The sequence below is a fragment of the Myotis myotis genome, unplaced genomic scaffold (genome assembly GCF_014108235.1).
Source record: "Myotis myotis isolate mMyoMyo1 unplaced genomic scaffold, mMyoMyo1.p scaffold_m19_p_11, whole genome shotgun sequence".
In the NCBI taxonomy this organism is placed as follows: Eukaryota; Metazoa; Chordata; class Mammalia; order Chiroptera; family Vespertilionidae; genus Myotis; species Myotis myotis.
In genome coordinates this window covers 59,663,362-59,690,519 of record NW_023416315.1, presented here as the reverse complement: position 1 = coordinate 59,690,519, position 27,158 = coordinate 59,663,362, and the positions used below count along the sequence as shown (strand labels likewise).

At 41.7% G+C, this 27,158-nt stretch overlaps 1 pseudogene; it reads left to right on the top strand.

Moving 5' to 3' along the window:
- The window catches only part of LOC118665777, a 61,549-nt pseudogene that overhangs the window by 887 nt on the left and 33,504 nt on the right, over positions 1 to 27,158 (top strand).

Genomic DNA, 27,158 nt, shown 5'->3' with positions numbered 1-27,158 from the left:
TTCCTAAGATGATGGTTGTTGATGATGATGAAGATACAAAGGTTTTGATCATGAACAAGGTGAAGACAGTGGCTGCAATGCCATGTACTTGCCATGGACTCTTCATTTTACGAAGAAGCCCTTTTTTTCATTAACTACCCTGCTCCACCCTAGGAAATAGTTATCATTTTTATCTCCCATCTTATAGACTTGGAGAGATGACCTAGGTTCCCCAAGGTCAAACAGGGTATAAGTGGCAAGGCAGAGATTCAAACCCAGGTCAGCCTCTGTTTGTATATACTTTGCATGAGGCACTATGCTAAAGGCCATGCTGAGAGCATCTCTAATTCTGGCCACAATACTACTAGGGAGGTATTCGTGTCCCTTGTTAGAGCTGTGACAAATGAGGCTCAGAGGAGCTAAGTGCCTTGTGCAAGGTTACAGTTAAAAGTGATGGAGCCAGTATTTGAACTGAGAATGCTCGTGTTCAAACAGCATTCTCGTATTGTTTGTCCCAGCATTGTGGGTCATTTTATGTTCCTTTGAATTTTAAAAAATATTTTCAAATTTTTAATAATCAGCATATATTACTTTTATCTTTTTAGAGTCTTTTAATTATAACAGTAATACATGAATACATGCTTATTGTAAAATTTAATACAATAGAAGTTATATTATTTCTGTAATGAGGAGAAAAGGTCATAAAAATGATGTTACTGCTTGTTTCTTTGGGTTTACTAATGACTTTACTTTTGTTATCACTGGCAATTCTTACAGAGAGAAATGAGGTAGGCCTGTGGCAATACCCCCATTTTTCACATGAAGACCCCGGTAAATAGTGACAGTGCTGTTTACCAATAGTTTATGTTGAGAGGTTCAGCACATCTCTCATCTACTTCTGACTGGTCTGCAGTCAATGGGGCAGGGAGGGTGGGTTCAAGAGTGCCAGTGGGAGACAAATTTATCTTGTTTTCTTAGAAAAGCATTGTGGGTTACAGGCTGTTGGGGGTACAGGGTATCAGGAGGTAGATAAAGCAGGAAGAGGCCCTACAGGCCTCAGAGCATCAGTAGGATCAGGCCAGGATACCAATGGCCCATTCAAGTGGGGAAATTGGGGTGATTTTAATGAAGGGTGTGGGCAGGGTTAAAAGAAACCAGCAAGTGACGGTAAAATGCCTGGACAGCGGCAGCAGCAGTTACCAGCCTCGGCCTGAAGGAGGCAGACTTTGAGACAGAGCAGTCAAGAGGCTCACCCAGACAGAGCTTTGGCCTGAGATTGCATAACAGTCACTGCCAGCCCACAGCTGGCACCAGTGAAATAAACATCCCAAATTCTTTCTCCTATTTTCTGATCTCCCACCAGTGCCTTCCATTTTCAGAACCTACCAGAAGGCAGAGGGCAAGGGGCCCCAGTTGGTGAAACTCATGGAGGTCAACTTCTAGAGGCACAAAGAAAGGGTGGTGAGTGACTATGGAGAGGCCAACAGAATTGCCAGCATTGCCCCACCGTCCTTGCCAAAGGTCAAGGGTGGCAAAGCAGAGGGACTGTAAGGATGCCAGAATGCGGATGCATGAGAGAAAGGGACCAGGATGGTAGCCTCGATGACCACAGAGCCTGCCCCCTCCCCTTTAAAATAGGCTATATTTTAGAACAGCTTTCAACTTACAGAAAAATTGAAAAGACAATACAGAGTTCCCATATACCCTGCACCCAGCTTCCCCTATTATTAACATCTTAAATTAGTATGGTACATTTGTTATGGTTAACGAACCAAAAGTGATATATTACTATTAATTAAAGTGCATAGATTTTTCAGATTTTTAAGTATTTCTCTGTCCTTTTTTTGGTTCCAGATTGCCACCTAGCATATGACACTGCATTCAGTCATCGTTTTCTGAGGCTCGTTTTAGCTGTGGCAATTCCTCAGACTTTTTTTGTTTTTGATGTTCTTTGACAGTTTTGAAGAGTGCTAGTCAGGAATTTTGTAGGATGCTACTCTATTAGGATTTTTCTATGTTTTTCTCATCATAAGACTGAGGTTAGGGGATCTGGGGAAGAAAACCACAGAGGTAAAGTACCATCATTATCACAGCATGTCAAGAGTACATACGATGAACATGATTTATGACTATTGATGTTGACCTTGATCACCTGGCTGAAGCAGCGCTTGTTAGCTTTCAGCACTGTAAAGTAATTTTCCCCCTTTCCATATTTTGCTCCTTGGAAGGAAATCACTGTGTGTGAACCCTAATGAGTAGAGAATAAGCTTAAAGTGAAGAATTTATATAAATTATTTAGAATTCTTCTGCATGGGGGTTTTCTCTTTTCTCTCCATTTATTATTCTATTCATTCATTTATTATATCAGTATGGACTCCTGGATATTTATCTTCTACTTTAGGATATAATTCAATGCCATTTTATCTATCTTGTTGCTCAAATTGTCCCAGCTTTGGCCATTGGGAGCTATTGTGGTTGGCTCCCGCACTCTTTTGACACATCCCCATCAATGTGTTTTGTTTCTGTTGTTTTTTTAATATGCATTTTCTTTTTAAAAATCATTTAAAATTTTTCAATTAAAGTTGACATACAATATTATATTAGTTTCAGGTGCTCGCCCTAGTGATTAGACATTATATAACGTACTAAGTGGCCATCCCGATATATCTTGTACCAGTCTCATACCATACATAGTATGTTATTGGCTATATTCCTTATATTGTACTTTACATCACCATGACTATTCTGTACCTATCAATTTGTTCTTCTTAATCCCGTCACCTTTGTCACCATTCCCCCAATTCCCCTCCCATCTGGCAACCATCAAAATGTTCTCTGTATCTATGAGTCTGTTTCCGTTCTGCTAGTTTGTTTATTTTGTTTTTTAGATTCAGTTATTGATAGATATGGGATCAAGCAGTGGTTCTCAACCTGTGGGTCGCAACCCCTGAAAATACATCCTGCATATCAGGTATTTACATTATGATTCATAACAGTAGCAAAATTACAGTTATGAAGTAGCAACGAAAATAATTTTATGGTTGGGGGTCACCACAACATGAGGAACTGTATTAAAGGGTCGCGGCATGAGGAAGGTTGAGAACCACTTAGTGAGAGGTACAAGGCACACCAAGACCAGATGTTACTGGTTTGAGAAATTTTTAGAAAAGTCTGAGGCATGAGCCAAGACCATTCATATGGAAAACCCACTGGGAGCAGGTTGGGTGGGGGGCTCAGGGAATCACCAGGACAGACAAACAGTGATAGCCAGGTTGATGGAGACTGAGAAATGGCACCCACCTGCCAGCTCTGTGGGGGGATGGCTCATCAAAGGAATAATGGCCTCCACCAGCACTTCTCTCTGGGAGAAAGCTGCTCCTCCACCCCTCAAACTAATGTCAGACAATTCAGTTTCTCCCCACATGTCCCTGGTATCCTTCTAGCTGAAGCTCAGAGGGAATGAGTCCAAGTAAGTTTGTGTGTGAGCCCTTTAAGCGGAATGCCTGGGATTCTGTCTCACTCAGCCACAATCACCACTGGTTTTTACTATCAGAAATTGTGGGAACGTCTCTTCCTGGCACTGGAATCCTGGGCTGGGGGGCCTGGTATGGAGCTGTGATCCCTTGCTCCTCATGGGGGACCTCTTCAGCTGAGATATCCCTCACAAAATTTGTCCTCTACATGTGGATGTGGGACCAGCCCGTTCTACACCTCCACTGCCTCCTGCCAGGCTCCATGTGGCTTCTTCTATGTATCTTTAGTTGTAGGACTTCTGTTCAGCCAGATTTTAAGCAGTTCTGAATGATGGTTATTCTGTAGTTTATTTGTAATTTTGATGTGGTTGTGGGAGGATGTGAATACCGCATTTACCTATGCTGTCAGAAGCCTTAATGTGTATATTCTTACTTTCTTGCACTACAAGATGCTCTAGGCTTATCTTGTGTATTTCTTACTAAAATAAAAATAATTTACTCTACCTACAGAACACTTATGATGCCAAATGGTGGGGTTTTCCCTCACATTAAGCAATTCTGACACTAAGTACATGGAGTTAGTGCAGACTCCACAGATTAAGAGCTCAGTTCTATAAGACTGCCCCCAATTTGAGTCAAGTGCAAGCAGTGGGTCCTCAGGTCGGACTTGGCTATAAATTAAAGATTCCCATGGCTCTCTCCTCAGATTTGATTATTTGCTATAATGGCTTGCAGAACTCAGAGCACAATTTTACTTACTATGACTGGTTTACTATTTAAAAATACATTTTAGGCCCTGACCGGTTTGGCTCAGTGGATGGAGCGTCGGCCTGCGGACTGGGGGGTCCCAGGTTCGATTCCAGTCAAGGGCATGTGCCTTGGTTGCAGGCACATCCCCAGTGGGGGGTGTGCAGGAGGCGGCTGATCGATGTTTCTCTCTCATCGATGTTTCTAACTCTATATCCCTCTCCTTTCCTCTCTGTAAAAAATCAATAAAATATATATTTTTTAAAAAGAATAAAAAAAATACATTTTAGGAACATCCAAATGGAAGAGATGCCCAGGGCAAGAAAGGAGCAAGGGGCATGGAGCATCCATGCCCTCACCAGCTAGGCCACCCTCCTAGCACTTTGACATGTTCACCAACCCAAAGCTCTCCAAATTCTGTGGTTTTTATGAAGCTTCAATTACAAAGATGTGATTGCTTACATCATTGGCCATTGATGATTAACTCAATCTTCAGGCCCTCTTTCCTCTGTGGAGGTGGGAGGTAGAGCTGGAAGTTCCAACTCTCTAATCACACCGTTGGTTCCTCTACTAACTAAACCTCCTCAATCCCCCAAGAGTAACCTGGTTAGCAGAAATTTAGGCATGGTTGAAAGGGGCTTATTATGAATAACCAAAGATGTCTCTCTCACCCTAACATGCCGGAAAGCCCTAGTGTTTTGGTAGTTTTATGCCAGGAGCTGGAGACAGAGACCAAATACATATTTCTTGTTATGTCATACATGCCCTACTCCTAGAATCTGCCTTTTTTTGTTGTTGTTGTTAATCCTCACCTGAGAATATTTTCCCATTAACTTTTAGAGAGAGCGGAAGGGAGAGAGACAGAGAGAGAGAGAGAAACATCAATGTGAGAGAGCCACATCAATTGGTTGCCTTCACACACACCTCAACCAGGACTGGGGATTGAGCCTGCAACCGAGGTACATGCCCTTGACCAGAATCGAACCCAGGACCCTTCAGTCTGCAGGCCATTGCTCTTTCTACTGAGCCAAATCAGCTAGGGCTAGAATCTTCCATTTTTTTCAAGAAACCCTGGTTCTGTTTATTGAAGAATGATATTAGAAACTAATTTCTGGGTGTTCAGTATGCTTGTTGTTCCTGGGTCATTGTTCATTTAAGCCCTCTCAGCTAACAGAGAAATAAAATTACATATATGCAATCATGCTAAACATGAGTTAATATGAATGTCTCCAACTCTAATTTATTACCACTGCAGGTTCCTCCTTTTGCTGATCTGTAAATTTTCACTCCAACAGTAAGAAGCCTGGCTCTACCATTTGCCACTCATTTATTTCATCATTCACTTCCAGTATACATGCATAGCAGTCTCAGAACTGTTAGCCTACACCCCTGTGGTGCACACCTTTACTGCAACACAGGGCTTATGTGTAGTGTCTTTTGTCTATAGCCTTACTGACTCCACTAATTTATAGTTACTAAGATCAGCACCTTTCCCCCGCCCCCTTCAGTGAAATTATTTCCTACATTTAGATTAACTTACCATAGTCTGCATTTTTCTCTGGGATCCCTCAATCCCCTAAATGATTTTTTAAATTACTCACATTAAGGTTCACTCTGTGCTGTAAAGTTTTACAGGTTTTGACAAGTGCATAATGTCATGTACCTTTTGCAGTATCATATGAAATAATCTTACTGCCTTAAAAATTCCCTGTGAGTCACCTGTTCATCTCTCCTTCTCCTCCCCCAGAACCCCTGGAAACCATTTATTATTTTCCTGGCTTATAGTTTTGCCTTTTCTAGAATATCATATAATTGCAATCATACAATATGTGGCCTTATAGACTGGCTCCTTTCGCTTAGGAGCTTAAAGATTCCTTCATATATTTTGGTGGCTTGACAGCTCATTTTCTTTTTATTACTGAATAACATTCCATAGTATGGATGCACCACATTTTGTTTGACCATTCACTGATTGAGGGACATCTTGATTCCTTCCAGTTTTTTGACAATTATGAATAAAGCTGCTGTAAACAGTTATGTGCAGGCCTTTGTGTGAACATATCTTTTTCAAATCAATTGGGTAAATACCCAGGAGCACAATTCCTGCATCATGTGAAAAGACTGTGTATTTTTAGCTTTCTAAGAAACTGCCAACCTGTCTTTCGAAGTCCCTGCACCATTTTGCATTCCTACCAGGAATGAGGGTTCCTGTTGCTCTATGCCTTCCCTTTTAATTTCAATCATGTCACTCCCAAAGTGAAGAAAAGCTCCTAAGCCAGTCTCTACTGCTGCAGAAGGCAGGGCATCCGCAAGAAGAGGTGGTGGCTGAGGCCTAAGTCCTTAGCAGTGGTTCTCAACCTGTGGGTCGCGACCCCTTTGGTGGTCGAACGACCCTTTCACAGGGGTTGCCTAAGACCATCCTGCATATCAGATATTCACATTACGATTCATAACAGTAGCAGCATTACAGTTATGAAGTAGCAACGAAAATAATTTTATGGTTGGGTCCCAGCATGAGGAACTGTATTTAAAGGGCCAGAAGGTTGAGAACCACTGGTCTTTAGCAATCACCATTCTCATGACTCCAGGGACCCCAAAGGGCACCTGAAGAAGCAATATTTTTGTCATATGGGGGGAAGTGATGAGTCCCTAGATCAGCGGTTCTCAACCTGTGGGTCGCGATGCCTTTGGGGGTCGAACAACCCTTTCACAAGGGTCACCTAAGAACATTGGAAAACACATATATAATTACATATTGTTTCTGTGATTAATCACTGTGCTTTAATTATGTTCAATTTGTAACAATGAAATTGGGGGTCACCACAACATGAGGAACTGTATTAAAGGGTCGCGGCCTTAGGAAAGTTGAGAACCACTGCCCTAGATGAAACAGGCATGTAGAGGACACCCAGAAGACTAGGAAACCTCACTACACCGTCAAACAGAGATTCTGTCATATCAAAAAGGAGCTTCACTCACCAGACACTCAAGATGCACATATGTTCCGTTGGTCCCAAGGTTTCCCCATGTACACTGCAGTCAGGACCAGTCTACCAGCAGGATCCCTGAGAGCGAAAAGATGTGACATAGCCGAGAACTGAAGAACTTGCCAGCTTTTTCATTTGCCACCATTTGACCACAAAGTTGCGTTGCGCCTGTCCTCTGGGTCAGTCACTGTGCTGGGTGCTAGCATTCCAGAACTCCCAGTGCGACCAAGGAGACCAACACACCCACAAACGATCACGATTCAATGCAATGCACACAATAACAAAGGGACACGCATTGATTTTGGAGCTGATGAGACAAAACCGGAAAGTAAATGGGAACAAGTTAAGTGGCAATTTCAGCCACCGCCTCTGCATCCAAGGAACCAAGCCAGTCAACCCAAGGAGCCATAATGACTTTTTCCAAGCTTATGCTAAATTACTGCAACTAGCATTTTGGAGCTGTTTTGAAAGGGAGGATGAATTCCCTTGTGTTGTTGGAGGCTATTGTGGAGGAAAAGATGGCAGGAGGTAAAGGAAGAAAGCCCAGCGATGGAGCAGCCCTGGGCAGAGGCATTTATTACAGGAGCAGCTGCACCCTGTGCTCACCCGTTTCCAACGCGTCCCTGTCATTTGGAGAGAAGACAGCACACATTTTAAGGACACACTGGAAGGCAAGCGATTGATGGGTCAACACGGCTGGCTGGGCTGGTGATTTTGTAATTACGAAGCAGATTTTTTAGACAGAATGGTTACCCCAACTGTGTAATTAAGAGGATCGTTAAGGAATGTTGCTGGGCTGTGTATCACCCTGGGGCTGGAGCTACCACATGGTTATGATAGAAAAAGGCAGTCAGGCTTCATCATAAGTTCATTGCTAATTAATTGAAACAAATATTTGCAATAACAATTCCTGTGTATGATATATTTGCAACAGTTGGCCGAGAGAATCTTAATAGAGGGGTCTGGTCAGGGGTGGAAACAACAGAAAAACAGGTGTCAAGCCCCAGGTTAGAGGAAAACCAAATGGGCAGTTAAAATTGATGGCCTTGGTGTCGTTTTGGGTGAATCAGGTTCTGTATCACTGGTTAGGACCTTATTTTATCCAGCATTTTATAGAGCAGGCATAGATAAATTGGAGAAGTTCCAGAAACAAAGAATGAATTGAGTTGGAAAATAGCCCCAGTGGGGAAGGTGAGAGAAAAGAGATGATTTCGTCTAAGCAGTAGATCTGCATAATACATGAATGAAAACTTTCAAAACCGTGAGATTTTCATTGTTTTCAAGGATAGGAATTTGCCATTTCCTTCTCTCCTCAGCACAAAGAAGAAATAGACCTCCACTAGACAATGAAAAATTTGAACTAAGCACAAAATTGAATGTTAGATTCTAAAACGGGAGGTGATAACATATATTTGATCCAATTCCCTTGAAGCTTTAGAACTGCAGGGAGGTCACAAATCCCAACAGAAGCCCCCCCCTCCATGCTCCGCACAGATTTTAATTTTTCTTCATATTATTCTGGACGTCTTCTTTGTTAGAAGCCACTGAGCGGCCTTCGCTAAATGAAAACACTGCTTTGGAAAAAATATAGAACGAATCAATAGCAAAGGACCCGACCTCATGCATTGGAACTGGGGTCAGTCTGCAGGTTACGACTGCAGCCACTTAAGGCTTCCGTGTGAATTATTGTATCCTTTGGAGATTGCTTCTAATCTTAAGATTCTAGACATTAATGATTATTTGCCTTGTATTTTTATCGCCCACCTTTAAAGGACCACATGCTATATAATTACTAAGGGCCGTTTTCATCGGGAAATTTACATGTTTAAAAACCTCTCCACAAGTGATTGTGAATACCCCTGGCTTATGACAAGCAAAGCTCAGCAGAGGGCCTGAAGGGATCCCTGTGAGGACAGCATCCTAGAGCCTCAGTGATCAGACAGGGAATCTGCTATGTGGTCAACAAGTTCAGCCTGCATCTACTCAGCCTGCCAGCTTGTCACAGCATAGTTAAAAAGTAGGGTCATTCTGCTCTGGCTGGTGTGGGTCAGTGGTTAGAACACCACCCTGCACACCAAAGGGTCTCGGGTTTGATTCCTGGTCAAGGGCACGTACCTGGGTTGCAGGTTCAATCCCTATCCCCAGTCAGGGCACAGGCAGGAAGCAACCAATCAATGTGTCTCTCTCACATTGATGTTTCTCTCTCTCTCTGCCCCCATTCCTCTATCCCTTCCACCCTCTCTAGAAGAATCCATAGAGCCCGCTGTGGCTCAGTGGTTGAGCATCGACCTATGAACCAGGAGGTCACTGGTCGATTCCCAGTCAGGGCACATGCCTGGGTTTCAGGCTCGATCCCCAGTAGAGGTGTGCAGGAGGCAGCCAATCGATGATTCTCTCTCATCATTAATGTTTCTATCTCTCTCCCCTTCTCCCTTCCTCTCTGAAATCAATAAAAAATTTATTTTTTAAAAAAGAACCAATAGAAAAAATATCCTTGGGTGAGGATTAACAACAACAAAAAGTAGTCATTCTGAGATGCCCCTCATTGTTCCCTGAGCATCACAGAGCTTCCCTGGGTGTGAGCGAAGGTTCTCCGAGAGGTCTGCACCTGTGTCACTCTCAGGGCCGGAGGAGGAATCACTTTGCTGGCACGGCCCCTTCTCTCAGGCGAGGCAGGAAGGCTCACCGCTGGTGACAGGCAGAGGAGAGCAGTGCCCCAAAGCTGTGTTCCTCCAGCTGCAGTAGGAAAAACCGCAGGATAAATCTAATGCCGTTGTGGTTTGTCTGTTTTATTCAATCTTCGATATTTAAAATCATATTTTTACATTAAAGCAAACGTGCATGCATTATGTCATAGAGTGAAAAATTTGCCTGAGCTTTTGAAAGAAAATGAGAGATTTGAAAGAATTTTCTTCCCTGGTAGAGTTCTGGCAGAAGCTCCAGAGCCCCAGGGAAATGCATTTACATTCCTCCACGGAAATGTAGCTTCGAGCCGCGCACGCCACGGAGCTTTCTGGGATCATGGAAATGTTTTACACAGACACGTGTGCTATTGAGCGCTTAAGAGGTGAGAAGTGAGACTGAGGAACTGGATTTTTCATTGTATTCCATTTAAATTCATTTAATTAATTTTCATTTAAATAGCCACATGTGCCTAGTGGCTACTGCATTGGGCAGGTTTCACGGAAAAGTTTATATTTTATTCCCAACTTCTCCTGAGAGAAGTCTTTGGGAATTCAAGAAGACAGGAAATGGAGCAGAGCTTGAGGCTTCTGAAACAGTCCCCCGCCCTCCCTCCTCCACCCCACTCCCTCCCCACCCCCTCCACACACACACACACACACACACACACACACACACACACACACACACACACACTCACTCTCATTCTTTGCTTCTGTGCCGACCTGGTGAGGAGGCAGAGCCCTGCTGGGGGGCGGGGACGGGGAGCCACCATGACAGTGGTGAAAAGTAAGAGTGTGGAGGTCTGAGAACCCAACCTGGTGTCCTGTGGTCCTCTGGTGAGCCGAGGAATCCTGGGGGTCCTCATGTTTAAGTGCATCTTATAGAAGTGGAACTGAGACTTGGGGCTGGATATATTGATTGTGCCAGAGACTCCGTGAGGGAAGCAAAGGCAGCAGCCCTCGCAGCCTCCAGCCACGTGGGATGGTTCCTGTAATGAACCTGGTCCTTCTCAGGGGAGGGTGGTGGATTGTTCCCCACTGGCCTGCGAGGCTGTGCAGATTTCAAAGCCAGACAATACCCTTATTTGACCATGTGTATTGTATGATTTACAAATACCCCTCTGATCTAGGAATTTCTGTGCTAGCAACTCACGAGGAAATGTTAATAATGTTCTATTAGCCCTCGCTGGTTAGTGGATAGAGCGTCAGCCTGTGGACTGAAGGGTCCCAGGTTTGATTTCTGGTCAAGGTCATGTACCTCGGTTGCAGGCTCAATCCTGGCCCTGGTCAGGGTGCGTACAGTAGGCAACCAATTGATATGTCTCTCTGTCTCAATGTTTCTTTCTCTCTGTCTCTCCCCCTCCCTTCCATTCTCTTTAAAATTCAATGGAAAAATATCCTTGGGTGAGGATTAACAAAAAAAAGTTCTATTAAGTGGAAAAAAGACATAAAATTATATATATTTACATATACTATATTTTTACACATATAATGTTATATACTATATCATATAGTTATAATATATAGCAATCATTATATGTATTATGTACATATGTTATAATACATATTATATATATATATGAGTTTTTTAAATGCATTGTATGTCTATAACAAAAAGAAAATATACTAAAATATTAATAGTGACTAGAGTGCTAGGATATGAGCGATTTTAATTTTCTATTTTATACCTTTTCTACTTTGGACTTTTCAATTTTTCTTTAGTAGATATTATTTTTATACTTGAGAAAGCCAATATAACACCCTAGTCATAAACGCCAACACCTCGCTTATTAATGATGATTGAATATCTAGTATCATTGAAAACCCCGTTCTCTCCACTGTTGTGGATACATACCGGTGTGCTTGGTCCTGCCCTTAGGAAGCAGGTATTCCAGAACAGCTTGAAATTTTAATCTAAGTTTTCACTTTTCATGTAAGTGTTCTCTGAAGTAGGCCCTCCGTGGAGACAGACACATTCCAGGGGCAAAGCCAGTGGGCAAGAGTCAAGGGCAGCCTGGCTGAGGAAGTCTTCTGGGAAGGGAATTTGTAAGAGACCCTTTCACGTGACCAAGAACTGACAGTTGTTCTGGAGAGCAAAAATTATGATCAGAATGTACAGTCATGTAGGCACATCTGGGAGAAAAAAACAAAAAACAGTGTCTTTTTCTAATTTACAGAAAGGCAACTTCTAGGCTACCAGTAGCCTTAGATAGACACGGATCCCAGTGACTTGATCATATTCAGAGTGAAATCAAGTCCGGCAAACATATCAGGGGCTATATGGGAAGTTGCCCTCACAAGAGCCTTCAGAAGTTGAGGCCAATGCCCGGATCTCCAGCACAACTAAATCTAACCACAGACAGGCAAGCCCAGGCTCATCTCCTCCCTGGAATGACTTTAAGTTGAAGCTGTGGGCTTCAACCTTGTTTTTGTGTGTGTGTTTTTTTTAAAAAAGCAATTGCCTATAGAATTGGATAAGTGCAACTTAGAACTGAGCAGTGGTTTCTAAGGTGTTGAGAGAGCCCATTACCTAAGTGAGCCAACTCCCCCCAGTCCACTGACAGTTCACTGGCAGGATTCATTAAGAGCAGGGCTTTCTGTGGTCATGTGGTGCTCCCACTGAACACACTGCTTTGCAGGCAGAACATGGAACTGTGCATTAGCTATCACCCAGCTTGCCACATCCCGTTATGTTGCATCCCATCAGCCTAAGCCGTGATGGAGGCGAACACAACCTGGGATGACATGAAGCACTTTGTAATGCATTGTAGCATTTAAGTCTACATCAGCCAAGCTGCACACATCGGCTTGGACACTAGATGCTCGTTATCCAGAGGAAGTGATCTAATGTGCCGAAAGTGCCGGCTGGGGTATGACATGCACCAAGGGAGAGCATCTGTGTCACTCTCCATCTGAGAGCCAAAGTGCATTCGCCACATTGAAGTATCAGTTTCCCACTGGTAAACTCCACTACCAGTGGGTCCTTAGGAGACAGGATCTGACAGATGAAAATATTTCAAACTTTTGGTAAGAGGATGGTACCTCTAAACTACTGTGGGATGGGTCGTGCCCTGTGAGCAGGTCTTCTTCCAGTATTGATGCTGATGAAGCAAAGGATGCAATGGATGCTGAAACTTACAGCAAGTAACTTATGAAGCGTATGACTGGATTCCCACTGTCACCTCAAGTCAGAATAATGCTAAATGATTTTCTTGGAGTTTAAACTTAAGAGCTTGTTATCATCAATTGTCCAAGCAATTGATTCCATGCATGAGACTTTTCAGGAGAACTTTGATGACAAATGATGAATAAATGAATGACCCGAGACTCTAAAGCCAAGTCTTCGCCATAGAGCAGCAGTTCTCAACCCGTGGGTCGCGACCCCTTTGGCGGTCGAACAACCTTTTACAGGGGTCACCTAAGACCATCCTGCATATCAGATATTTACATTACGATTCATAACAGTAGCATTCATTACAGTTATGAAGTAGCAACGAAAATAATTTTATGGTTGGGTGACAACATGAGGAACTGTATTTAAAGGGCCAGAAGGTTGAGAACCACTGCCATAGAGAAAGAATTGACAGTAAAACTGTATCGTCTTCTCCTCCTCCAGTTGCTGCCTGAAGGACTGGGACTGGTAGTTACGGGAAACCTGATGCTCTCCAAACCCAACTCAAGGGTCGGTAACAGAACTTGGGGACATAACAGCCCTCGAAAACTGAGAAGCACTGGCGTTATGGCTCAAGCTGTCGGTTTCACCGCAGGCTGGGAATCCTCATGGCTTCCTCTTAAGAAAATGCCAGAAGGGCCTCAAGAGCTCCCAACCTGCCTTTAGATTACAGATGCTTCCTATTATATCCTTTAAGCAAATTTCATGCTCTAGGTTCTCTTGGCCCAGCCATAGAGGAAGGAAAGCACTTGGAATTAGGAGTCAAGGCTATTTTTTTTTTTTTCAGTAAGCAGTCTTGGAACCTTCCAACGCATAAGCCATCTATCCAGCAATTTGTTGATAAGTAGCAGGCATGGTGCCATGGTGATATCAGGTAATCCTTTAACTTTCATGTGTCCATTAGTCTTCCCTGATGTGACTAAATTCTTACCTTCCTACCTCTGTCAAGACTTGCACTTCAAAAGGCACCCTTGATCACTTCTGCTTTCTCTCCACTTTAATTGTACCCTTCAACCAAACTTCACACAAATCCTGGTATAGTGAGATAGAATAAGTTTAAGAGTCGGACAGACTTAGGCTCAAATACTAGCTCAGTAATCACCAGCTATATAACCTTGGCTAAGAAGCATAAACCTCAGTTTCTCTATAAGAGTAGCGACATCGCATCCATCCCAAGAAGTGTTTGTGAGGAATAATGACTTATTTTCTGAAGAGTCACCTAAATTCAGAATCTTCATTTGTTTATTTTCCATTCACTCCATACTCTCTTATTTCTGGCTTCTGCTTCTATCATTCCCTTGAAATTATTTTCATTAAGGTCAACTATGATTTTCCTGTTGCTAATACTTGGACTAATCTCATTCATTTTTCTTTTTTCTTTTTTTAGAATTAACCATTCTCTCCTTGAAAATGCTCTTTCTATGGTTTCTATTACAGTATATTCTGTTTTTACAAATCCATGTTGGTTTCTTTAAAATTGTTTCAACATATAAATGAACAAAAAAATCATCTATCTTTGTATCATCAAAAAGTTAACTGCTGCTAACGTGTCTGATTCCCTTTTTTATTATTTTCTTTAGGGAAATCATGCCACCATTTCATAAAAAAGTTACTTGCTCATGATATAAATTTAATTAATATGGAAATGTAAAAACATTAGAAATTTATAAGTAGCTCAGATTTCTTCATCCTGAAGGTATATTCTTTCTTTAGAATAACACAACCAAAATCACTTTTTATCCAAAGCATTTTTTTTAAATGCAAATGTGGAACTAGAAAAATAGATGGAAATACATTGTTTTTAAAAATGAGCTCACATTATAGATGCTATTTTAAATTTAAACTTAACTATATCTAATAAATGTGAAACAGAAGAATTCTTGAACTTGAAATAAATATTTCTTTTACTACAACAGAAACAATTTTCTAAAAGAGTCCTCCAAAGTTAAAAAGAGAATATAAAGATATTAGGTGCCTAGAGTGATCTTTATTTATATTTTAGACATCAGCATCCTCCCAGTTCCTCTCAACTCCCTTTGCAACCTCCTGATTTGTGTTAGCTGCACTGTTGTTTTTTTTATTGTCCATATTTGTAACTTTCACTTTAATTTATGCACATAATTCCCACAGTTGCTGGAATCTGGCTTTGGTTCTACATATGGCTCTATATTCAAATGTATTTAATGCTCACTCCCATTTATCCTGGAATGTCCATTCCTGCATTCTTTATTTTTATTTATCAATGCAGAATTTTGTTGCTCACAGTTTTTTTCCTAAGTGCTCACGGGTCTGTATTCTTTGAGTTATTTACTTGACGTCTTCTTAGATAAAGTAATGCTCGCAGGTCACACGTTCCTTCCCTGACAACTCCGGTGGTGCTCCTCCTCTGCTTTCTTCTCGCATTGAGTGCTTTTGTGGAGAAGTCTGGCACCAGCCTCGTTACTGTTCCTTACTGGGTGCACGGGAAGAATGTCTCTTTACCTGTGTTCATATCATTTACCTAGCTTAGGTTAGCATAGACAATACCTTGATGTTCAGTGGCCTGAGCAACGAAGATAATGCTTATAAAGTGCCCAGCATAGGGGCTGACCCAGTATGGCCCACACACCAAAGCGGCCCACAGCCTGTCTTAGTAAACAGAGTTCTACTGGAACACGGCCATGACCATTCATTTCTGTATTGTCTGTGGCTGCTTGTCTGCTACAGAGGACGAGTTGAGTAGTTGTGACAGAGACCATATGGTCTGCAAACCTGAAATATTTACTATCTGTCTCTTTACAGAAAGTGTTTGCCAACACCTGACCCAGACATAATCTTTCTCCCAAAATACACATTTACTCTTTTTAAAAAAGTATTATTATTAAATCAGAAAATGTGGCCATTGGAAGACTTTACACTGCAATTTCTAATCTAACACCTGGTTTTCTGTAAGAAAATTTCCCATAAAATCTAGACATGTGCCCCACTAACCTTTTGTCAGCCACCTCCAGAAAAGAGAAGTTCACATGTACTCCATAATTTCCATACCACATGCTGTTATCTTTCAAAAATGAGCTCATATCTGTGTCCAGAGACGCATCTACAACTGAGGCAGAATGATGCTCCAATATAAATCTACATTCAGAAACCTGCCCTATTACCTTCATGGGGTCAGATGGGCTAGGCCCAATTATAAACAGCCAGTCGATATCAACCACAGCATGAGGTTTGATGGGGAGGAGGGGAGTGAAACTGCTTTTGATTTGAAGAAAGCCTGAGAAAATGAAGCAAGTCTATTAAAAGTAATTTTGAAATGGTCTAGATTTTTTTAAAGTTTTACTGTAATGACTTTGAAATGCACTTGAGTGGGATTCACCTGGTCCTTCCTCTTGGGGAACAGGCAGTTTCCTCTATAAGGAACACCTGTAGAGATCATTTCCTGCTCTGTGAACTGCCATCTACATTCACTATCTCTCATGTACCAATTTGTGGAGAGTGATGAGGGTGGTGAGATAGGAGAAAGGATTAATAGTCTGCTTTCCAATGACTGGGAATGTTGAGAATAGATATTTAGCAGCGGGCGCAATAAGGAATCTCCACACTTCATGTGTGTTTGTACGTGGAAGATATTATCAATACTAGTATATCAGCCTTTTAGATAGCCACTTGCCTTTGGTCAGTAAAAATTAGAGACAAATTTTATTTAACTCTGTGTTATCTACTCCTTGCAACTTGAGGTAGAGGTAGACTAGTTAATACAAAGTATATCTGGAGTGAGTACATATTTACAACTTATATAAAAGGCTGATATATAGCTTGTTCTATTTCATCCTCCATGGACAAGAGAGCAGGCATATATAAACCTGAGAAATAGTATGAGCATACACCTGAGAGTCAACAGACCCAGCATGTGTTGCCTTAGGCAAGCTGCTTAACCTGCTCTTAGTTTCTTGATCTTCAAGATGGAGAAAATAATAAGAGTCCATCTTAATCAAGCACTGACTATTTGCTAGGTATGATGCATGGATTATCTCACTCAATTATCACAACTGTTAATATACAAACTATTATTATCCTTCTTGCATGAAGAAACAGAGAGAGAGAGAGTTTCAAGCCATTAGTAAGTGGCAAAGCTGGGGTTTGAACTTGGCAGACTAGCTCCAGAGAGTATTCTGCCTCCCATTAATAGCGATATTGTTAAAAATATAAACAGAGAAAAATTCCTTACCATGCACTTTGTGTATGGTAAGCAAGCAACAAATGGTAGTATTCTAAAATAATGATGATGCCCTGGCTGGTGGCTCAGTGGTTAGACCGTCCGCCCACGTAGCGAAGGGTCCCCAGCTTGATTCCCGGTCAAGGGCACGTAACTCAGTTGCAGGCTCAATCCTTGGCCTGGTCAGGGCCCAAGTGGGAGGCAACCAATTGATGTATCTCTCTCACATTGATGTTTCTCTCTCTCTCTCTCTCTCTCTCTCTCTCTCTCTCTCTCTTTCTCTTTCTCTCTTTCTCTCGCACCCCATCCACCCTTCCCTACACTCTCTCTAAAAAAAAAAATGAAAAAAATATCCTCAGGCGAGAATTAATAATAATCTATCTATATATAAAAGCCTAAGCAACCGAATGACCAGAACAATCGGAAAGACCAGTTGCTATGATGCGCACTGACCACCAGGGGGAAGACACTCAATGTAGGAGCTTCCCCCTGGTGGTCTCCCACAGTGGGAGTGCTGCTCAGCCATCCCAGCAGCCCACCAGGCTGGCGACAGCCACTCCCTCAGCAGTCCTATCCAATCTCTGGAGAACAGGCCCAGCACCGATGGACCAGTGCCACTGGCAGGATCCCAACAGTGCTGCCTGCCTCCTGGAAGTCAATCTCAGGCATTACAGCCACTTCCCCCATCCCTAGACGTTCTACAAGGAAGAAAGGATACAAAAGCAGCTGCCAGGTAGCTCCCAACAACCAGCGTGAACGTCAGCAGGACAGATCTGGATCCCAGGCTGGCAAGGGCATCCCACTGCCCCCTTGGAGAGCTGATCGTGTCCTGCCCCTCTCCCCCAGACCCCACCCATGCATGAATTCGTACACGGGGCCTCTAGTAATAATAAAATAATGATGATAATTGTGATGAAAAGAACAATAAAAAATCAAAGTGATTTAGAGAAGGTGTGATTAGAATCCCTGGAAGGGCTGCTGGCCCCAAGCAAACTGTTATCCTTATTGGAGAGAGGGCTTTCTTTACTTGTGCTTGATCCCACATGTGGGGGAAGACTGTCTCTTCCTGCCACAGTGCTGATGGAGTTCAAAGCTGCTGAGCATGAACACAGTTCTGGATTTGGGTCTTTGAGAATGTGCTTACCCTTTATCTTTTGTCAGAGTCTCAAGGTCAGGGATGATCTTTGTGTATTCATGTGGGCTGCCAGGTGGAAATCAGGGATTGTTGCTTTTAGCTATGAAGGGCTTGGGAATGGGATCCACCTAGGCTAATGGGCATCGGTGGGAAAAGATGAGAGTATCCTCTTTTCGGAGTCTGGCCTGGGCTTCTGCCTCTTCCATAGCAGGCTCATGGTGGGAAGGAAGCTTGGGAGATAAATCAGAATCTGTGACTGAAGTAGGTAGATGCAGGGAGGGCAGATACTGAGAAGAGGTGAAATTTAGGTAGTAACAGTGAAAGGCATTGGCAGGAACTGTGAATCACAGAGAGATAAAAGTTGGGATGGGTTCACATGGTTAAGGAGATGAGTAGTATTTGGCAAAGACCAAAATAATTGAAAGAAGACACTTGAACAGATATTTGTACACCCGAGTTCGTGGTAGCATTATTCACAATAGCCAACTTAAAAGAGAATGTTATAACTCTAAGGTCTTTTATGCCAACATCATGGTAGCCGCAAAGTAAAAACCTCTAGTAGATACACAAAAAATAAAGAGAAAGTAATAAAGCATAACACTAAAAAAAACCACAATAGCCTAGAGCTCAAAACAATCCAAATGTTCATTGATGGATAAATGGATAAATAAAATATGGTCTACCCATACAATGAAATGTTATTCAGCCTCAAAATAAAATGAAATTCTGATATATTCTACTATATCAATGAACCTTGAAGATATAAGAAGGCCGGTGGCTCTGTGCTTTCCTCCACCCCCTTCTTTCCCCAGGGGGTGCTCTCTCTCTCTTTTCCAGAGCAAGCCCATACCTCCCCTCCCTCTTTCCTCTTTCAAGGCACATATCTCTCTTTCTCCTATGCTCCAAAGGCCCTTCTACTACCTCAGTGATTTTCTAAATAAAAATTTCTTTATAATTTATTTTTTAAGGCAGACACAAAATGATAGATATTATATGATTCCACTTATTCAGGGCACTAGAGTAGTCAAATTCATAAACAGAAAGTTGATTGGTGATTGTCAGGGTAGGAGCAGAGAGATATGGAGAATTATTGTTTAATGGGTACAGAGTTTCAGTTTGTGAAGACGAAAAAGTTCTGAAGATAGATGGTGGAGATATTGCAGAACAATGTGAATGCACTTAATGTCACTGACCTGTATATTTAAAAATGACTAAAATGGCAAATTTTATGTTATATATATTTGACCATAATAAGAAATAAGATATAAAGGAAATCTCATTTAAAAGGAGTGGGCAAATAAGAATGACATGACTTACAGTAGTTGCCTTCTAATGCACAGTTGTTGCATAGATTAATGTTTATATTTAGTGGTGGTGGCAGCTGGGGTGAAGAGGAAACTGGCTAAATGTGTATAGCTTCCATCTCAGCCAATCCGAAGTCATTGGTCAGAAATGGGGCCTATAATTTATTCCTGGGAGCTGCCACAAAATTTTGGGCAATCCCGCCCTCCTGCCATTCACTCTGCAGAGACATCCATGGTGCCCCAAGGGAGATCTGATGGAGGGTGTCATCACCAGGATTCCTGATGACTAGAGCTGGCAAGATTAGAGCAGCAGGAAAGTAGGTCAATGGAGAAGTCATTTGCTGGCTGTGAAGACTGCAGCTGGGGTGTAGAAGGGCAGGCTGTGCTGGTGACTGATTCAGGGCATGAGCGCCTTCATGTGCACAGGGGTGAAGGTTGTTAATATCCTGAGCTTGCACAGGGCTCTCTGGAAGCCAAACAGCATGACTCTCATTGACTCTGGCAGACTCCCCAGTACTGGCAAATAGAGGCATCATGGGACTCTAGTCTCCCTACAATTAAACAGATAATTAAGAAATAAGAACATATTTTTTCAATGTAAATTGATAGATGCTGGTTGGTAATGTTAGCATCAGGAATAAATTGAGCAGTAATCTGCAAAGGATGTTATTGCTATTATACAAATAAAGATCTGTCTCCGCAACCAATCAATTCAGCAGATATATACCAACAATCAAATTGTTAAAAATGACTTCTATGAATTACCCAGTGCTCAGTCTAACGGTGCCAGAAGCAGCTGGGATACAATTTAGAGCTGATATGCCCGTTCGTCGAGAGTGCTTTTTCATTCTGATGTGTTTTGTTCTCTGCTAAGCAGCGTAGTAGAGCCCACAGCCCTGCTTAATGCACCCCTGTGAAAACAAGGTGTATTTCACTCCACGGGTTAGCAAAGTCATTTTAACAAAAACACTCAGGAATATATACATTTACTATGGGAAGAATAATTCAATTTTCTTTCTATTATTTCAGCTACAAGGTTGAAGTATTCTTAATTCTTCATTAAGCCCTCTGGCTTGCGAGGAAGTTGCTGTTCTTTATGGGCTGCCATACCTCTTTCAAATGAATGTGGAAAAGACCCACAAAGGGATAGTTATAATCACGCATTTTTTCAGTCTTGTCAAACAGCTATTTCAAGGAAATCAGAGCAATTCAATACCCTTTCTTGATACCTGCAGCACTTGAAGAGGAGGTCTGTCCAAACTTTGATTGTCTATTATTGCCTAATCACCAAGCCACAGGATCTGCTGATGGCCTTTCTTTCCTCTTTGCATATTCATGTCAGCTGACGAAGCAGTTAAATACTGGCTGAACTGAGAGCAATTTTCCCAGTTGGGAGCCCGGACACAACAGGAATCCACCTTTAAGAAAACACTTCCAAACTTAGCTCTTACTCTGAAGTTTGTCTAGGAAGCTTAGACATGGTTAACTCCAGATACACTTAACAGTGAGGACAAAACATCAACTGTAGCCACTGGTCTTCTAATGAGTGTTAAGTTCTTTTCTCCAAAAAGGGGGTACCAGGAGACAAGTCGATGTAAATAAACATGGTCCTTGCCCTCACATAACTTACAATATAGTAAGGCAATAGCCACAAAATTGAATGGCTTTGGAATAACTAAGGTGATACAAACTAGGGGGAGTCCCATGACACAGATCTGCTTCGGGAGAGAAAGGTCCTATTTCTCCCCCAAATGGAGGTAGACCAGCTCTACACTGGGCATTGTGGAGGGTGAACAAGTAGCCACCTCCTTGTGTTGAGTTCAGCGACCTAACAGTCTAGTTGAGGAAGAAGCTTACAGTGATGGCTCATATAATAAGGTGAGAGAAATAGAGTTCAGGTGCAGGGAGAGGGAGGAGGAGTTGAGGGGGACTGGGGTTAGTGACAGGTTTGGAGAGGCATCATTGAGACATATTAAGTTTGACATGGAAATGATATGCCCAGAAATCAACTGAAGTCTGAGTCTGAAACTCGGGAGAAAAGTCAAGAATAAGGGGTGGGGTGCAGGGTGGAGAGGCGTCAATGGGACAAAACAGGGGAACATCTGTAATACTTTCAACAATAAAGATAAATAAATAAAAAATAATGAAAAAGAAAAGTCAAGAAAAGAGATATAATATAGAAGTCCTGTTTTTATGGAATATTGCTAAGGTATACTGTAGAATGTTCTAGATGTCCTGTTTTTCATCCTCAAAAATACTTCATTTCTTCCTAGATAAGTATTTATCCTGAAACTCTCAATGAAAAATCCCCATATTTTATTATCATTTTCAATGTAAAAGTTTTGGTAACTCCTAATTGATCCTTTTACTATAGATTTTTTTTAGTGCACTTCCAGATTTCCTGTCTATTCTTCTCCATGAGGCTGACCTCTGTGGACTGTATGCTTCATCATGCCCTCTGGCTGCCAAATGGTTTGGCCAATGGGAGACCCTGGTGAAAGATAAGAGTCAGGAGGAGAGTGAGGTCAAGATGTCTATTCCCCATGGACCCCTCTTTGCTTAGTCATGAGGAGTTGGCTGCCTCTCTCTGCACAGCTACTTGCTTTAGGTTCCAGTAACCACTCCCCTTCCCTGCCAGTCTGGCCTAGAGGTGCTGACAGCTCTCTGATGTTAGCCTGTGGGGAGTAACATCATCCTTTGTTAGTGTCCCTAAATCCAGGCTATGCTTTTGTAAATAATGCATTTTTAAGCTTTATTAATTTTGTCAAACTTTATTACTTTATTATAGTATTCTCAATTACTGTCTTCTTTTTTGACATGACTCTGATAGAATCCTCTACAAATATTGATTGATTGACTGGTTAATTGATATTATTAGGTCTTAGTTCTAATATAACTCCTTTTAAAAAATTCTATGGCATTGTAATGGTCTTTAGGTTGATTTCTTTTTATGAATGAGAATGCTTAAGATAGTTTTCCTCAACTTAAATACTTATCAATAGGAAAATAGCAGCCGTAACCGGTTTGGCTCAGTGGATAGAGCATCGGCCTGTGGACTGAAAGGTCCCAAATTTGATTCCAGTCAAGGGCATATACGTTGGTTGCGGGCACATCCCCAGTGGGAGGTGTGCAGGAGGCGGCTGATCGATGTTTCTCTCTCATCGATGTTTCTAACTTTCTATCTCTCTCCCTTCCTCTCTGTAAAAAATCAATAAAATATATATTTAAAGAAAAAAAGGAAAATCGCTAAATAAATTATAGCCCATCCTATATAATATAAGCGTAGTATGCAAATTGTCCCCTTGACTGGGAATTGTCCAGGAGTTCTACCAGGGGACAGGGCTGGCCAGGGGAAGGGAGGGAGGCCCTGGCCGGTGGCAGCTGCAGGTGGCCAGGGAAAGGGAGGGAGTATCCAGCTGGCAGCCAGTAGCCGGAAGCACTAGGGACCCTACCAGTGCACGAATTCTGTGCACTGGGCCTCTAGTCTATAATAATAAAAGTGTAATATGCTAATTAGACTGGGCAGCCAAACAACCTTCCAGACGTCATTCCGGACATCTTTCTGGATGAAGCTGCGGTGGTGGGGAATGAGACAGAGGTGGATAGGGATAATTAGGCAGGCAGGAAGAGTGGTTAGGGATGATCAGGCAGGCAGCGAGCAGTTAGGGGCGATGAGGCAGGCAGGCAGGCGAGTGGTTAGGAGCCAGTGGTCTTAGATTTCGAGACAGATATCTAACTGCCGGTTTAGGCTCGATCCTACAGGGACCAGCATTTGGACATCCCCCGAGGGGTCCAGGATTGTGAGAGGGTGCAGGCTGGGCTGTAGGACACACACACACCCCTTTACGAATGTTGTGCACTGGGCCTCTAATATCTATATAAGATACAAAGAATGAGACAGTCTTATAGGTATGGACGTGGAAGTATCTCTGAGATATATTAAGTGGGGGGAAAAAATCAAGCAATAGGAAAAAATAGACTCAGTCTATCCCCATTTATGAAAACAATATTAAACAAAATAAAACTAACATTTCAAATGAACCTTGATCCTTTGAACTTGAGTCCTAAGATATCCTTTGCCTCATCTCCACTTTATTCCTGCCTCAACTTTGCACTTCAGCTACAGTGTGCAGTAGCTAAGCTAGAGTAGACATTCAATGATTGTTGGATGAATGAATAAATTATAATTTTCAAACATGTCCTTCACTTCTCACCCCCCCATCTTTATTGAGGTATAATTGACAAATAAATATTATATATATTTAAGGTAGACAACTTGATGTTATACATACACAATGTGATTTAATTGCTACAATCAAACTAATTAGCATATCCATCACCTCACATGTTTACCTCTTTTCGTTCCTTTTGTGTGTGTGTGCATGGTGAAAACATTTAAGATCTGCCCTCTTAGCAAATTTCAAGTATACAAACATTATTGTTAACTGTATTTATTTTGCACTTTTGAGATTTCATCATTGTAGTAGTTCATACTGTTTCATCTTCTGGGAATGCCATTAACACTTCCTTCACCTGTTGTAATTAGAGTAGTCTTCCAGCATCCACTCCAAATGCCCTCTTATCTGTGATGTCTTCCCAAACACCTCAAGCTAGAATTTCCTGCCCTCTGCCATTCTATAGCAACTTTCAAGTTCATCTAAACCCTTAGGACACCTTGTTTTGTATTAAGATCCAACTTAAGATTCTAAGATCTTTGAGAGAGCTTTAGCAACTCTGTATTCCTAATACCTAGCATAGCATCTCACACACATTAGGCACTCCAAAGCCAACTGGTGTATTGTCTTGAATTAAATCTAATTGATTGTTAGGGTCTGGTGGACCAGGTCTTGCTGTCTATTATGGATCCTTAATTGAATGTTTCCCATATTGATTAATCTAATTATGAAATTGAGCATCATCATATTTTAATAATTTATTCTAAAACTTCAGGTAATTTAAATCCAAGATAAAAAGCAGATGGTGAGAGTAAGAGTGTAAGTAGGAAAAGTGGGGTTTTTTGTTAGATATTACAGTCAACATAGAGAAGGCAAGGGCCTCAAGCAAAGATCCGGTCTGGCCAATGTGGGAATAAGCAAGAGAGAAGTTGACACATACTTGGGGAACCTCCTCCCCCTCTTCCCTTCTCTCTAGGGGAACAAGCATATTTTTTCATCTACTTTAGCAGCAGTTACCCCCCATGGATTTCCCAGTGAATCAGAAACCGCCTCTGCACACACCCATAACCCACAGCTTGTAAGTAATTCTCAAATCTAATTTATTAAAAACTCATTTATTTTCAACAACACCAGATTTCTGATTAATTCCCAGCACCGTGGGTTATTTAATGCAGTGGGTTTCATTGTCATTTGTGATTTCCCAAAGTGCTTGACTGATAGAAGCTATTGTGGGCTTAGTCTGTCAGCATATTGTTCCCTTGTCAAATGACAACAAAAACACCTTATTGATGAAAGTGCTAGATGTCTCTTAAATAAGGCAGAAAAGCGGTATGGTGCTGGAGACCCACAGGTGTTCAGCATTCACCAGGGAAACTGAAAATCACACTGAAATGTATGGCAGACATTCCTGTCTCTATTCCACCTAAAACGGCTGGCAGAGTATATGCTTGTGTTTTCTCAGCTAATGTTAAAGAAGAAAGAAGTTTATTTCCATTTTTGCCTTTTTATGAGGGTGATGAAATGCAGTGAGGTAGATTCAGAACCATAAATCATCTTCCAACAAAACTGTCCTTATTTTCCATTTGTTTTCTTAAAAAATTCATAACATTAAAAACTGATTTAAATCTTTGAGGAGGCCCAGCCAGTGTGGCTCAGTGGCTGAGTGTGAACCCATGAACTAAGAGGTCACTGGTTCAATTCCCGGTCAGGACACATGCCTGGATTGCGGGCTTAATCCCCAGTAGGAGGCATGCAGAAGGCAGCCAACAGATGTTTCTATCTCTCTATCCCTCTCCCTTTCTCTCTCTCTAAAATTAATAAAAACATATATTTTAAATAAGTAAATAAATCTTGTTTTAGAAGACAAGATATAATCATAAAGGCTCAAAAGAAATAAAAAGTTTTGTGTTGCTAATCTTCCACACTAAATAGAAACACTTCTTATCCACTCCCTGAGTGTCCCCTGGACTGAGATGATCCTCCAGCTTAGCCTCAGATACCAGCTAGGGATTGGGAATTAGGTATCAAAGTGGTGTCCATAAGGGGAAAGAAGCAGGTGTTCCACATATTAGCAATGCACTTTCACAATTTGCTCTACTCAGTTGCTAAACTGTGGCAAATCTCCCTATAGACCTTCCATTAGCGTCTCTGGTCCTTTATCTCTGTATTTCTAGATAGACAGGGACCCTTGATGGAGGAGAAGTGGCCACTAAATGGAAAACCCAATCTGCTCTCATTTTTCAAACATGAAGACAATCAGATCTTTCTCTTTTAGAAGGCTCCTTCCACAACCCTCAGTGACCATAGTCCAGAGATTTGGATTAGCTTCTGTGCCAAATGCTTCCCTTTAGCATGGTGTCTAACTGCTGGACTATTGTGCTGCTCATGAAATGTTCACTGTCAAAGAGATTATGTACCACCTTGAACAGCTGAGAGGACACATACTGTATAAAACTAAGAGTGAGAAGTCAAGAGTCTGAGAAGAAAGCATAATGCAGGTAAGTCTTCCAACTCTGTTCCATCACCTCTACTTGCCTCCCTGGAGGAAAGTCTAAGAGGGCAAATGAGGGGATAATGGCACAGAATTCCAAGTTCTTCAGATTCTGCTTCCCTGGGTCCTGGATTATATACTAACAAGCCCACTTGGACACAATTTCTCAACAATAAATACAGCTCTGCTGACAATGTCCATGTTTACTGACACTCTGTTGTCAGACAAGTGAGCCCTTGGAGGTATTTTTCAAAGAGAGGTTTATAGTAATTTATCTACAACTACCTGCTTGTAGGAACTTGTACTTACTAAATGACTGAATTGAGGATTAATGCGATTTCAGTGCCCTTTACAAAAGATATAGTTTTTTTTAAATCTCCACTTTTCACTAGGATTGACTGAGGTTAAAAAGCGAATATATTAAGACAGTGAGGAGGATATGGGGAATGAACACTTTTATATTACTATGTATAAACTGGTGCGAACTGTATGGAGGGCAATTTGAGAATATCTAACAAAATAAAAATGTGCTATCAGAGATGTCCAAGTTTAAGATGGCTGAGTAAAGTTTTCCCTGCCCCCTTTCTCCTCGGAAATCACCCAAATCAACAAGGATAATGAAAAACAAAATGCTATTCCATAGTCCACAAAATCAGGAAATATTTACAACCTCCAACTATAATATATGAAATTGAATGAAAGAGTTAAAATGGTTTTGCAGACTGGAGGAAGCCTGATAATCGGTTAACAATAGGATTTTTAAGACATTTAATAACTCAGAAGGCATGTGTGAGAGAAGCGGCTAAAAGTGGGGAG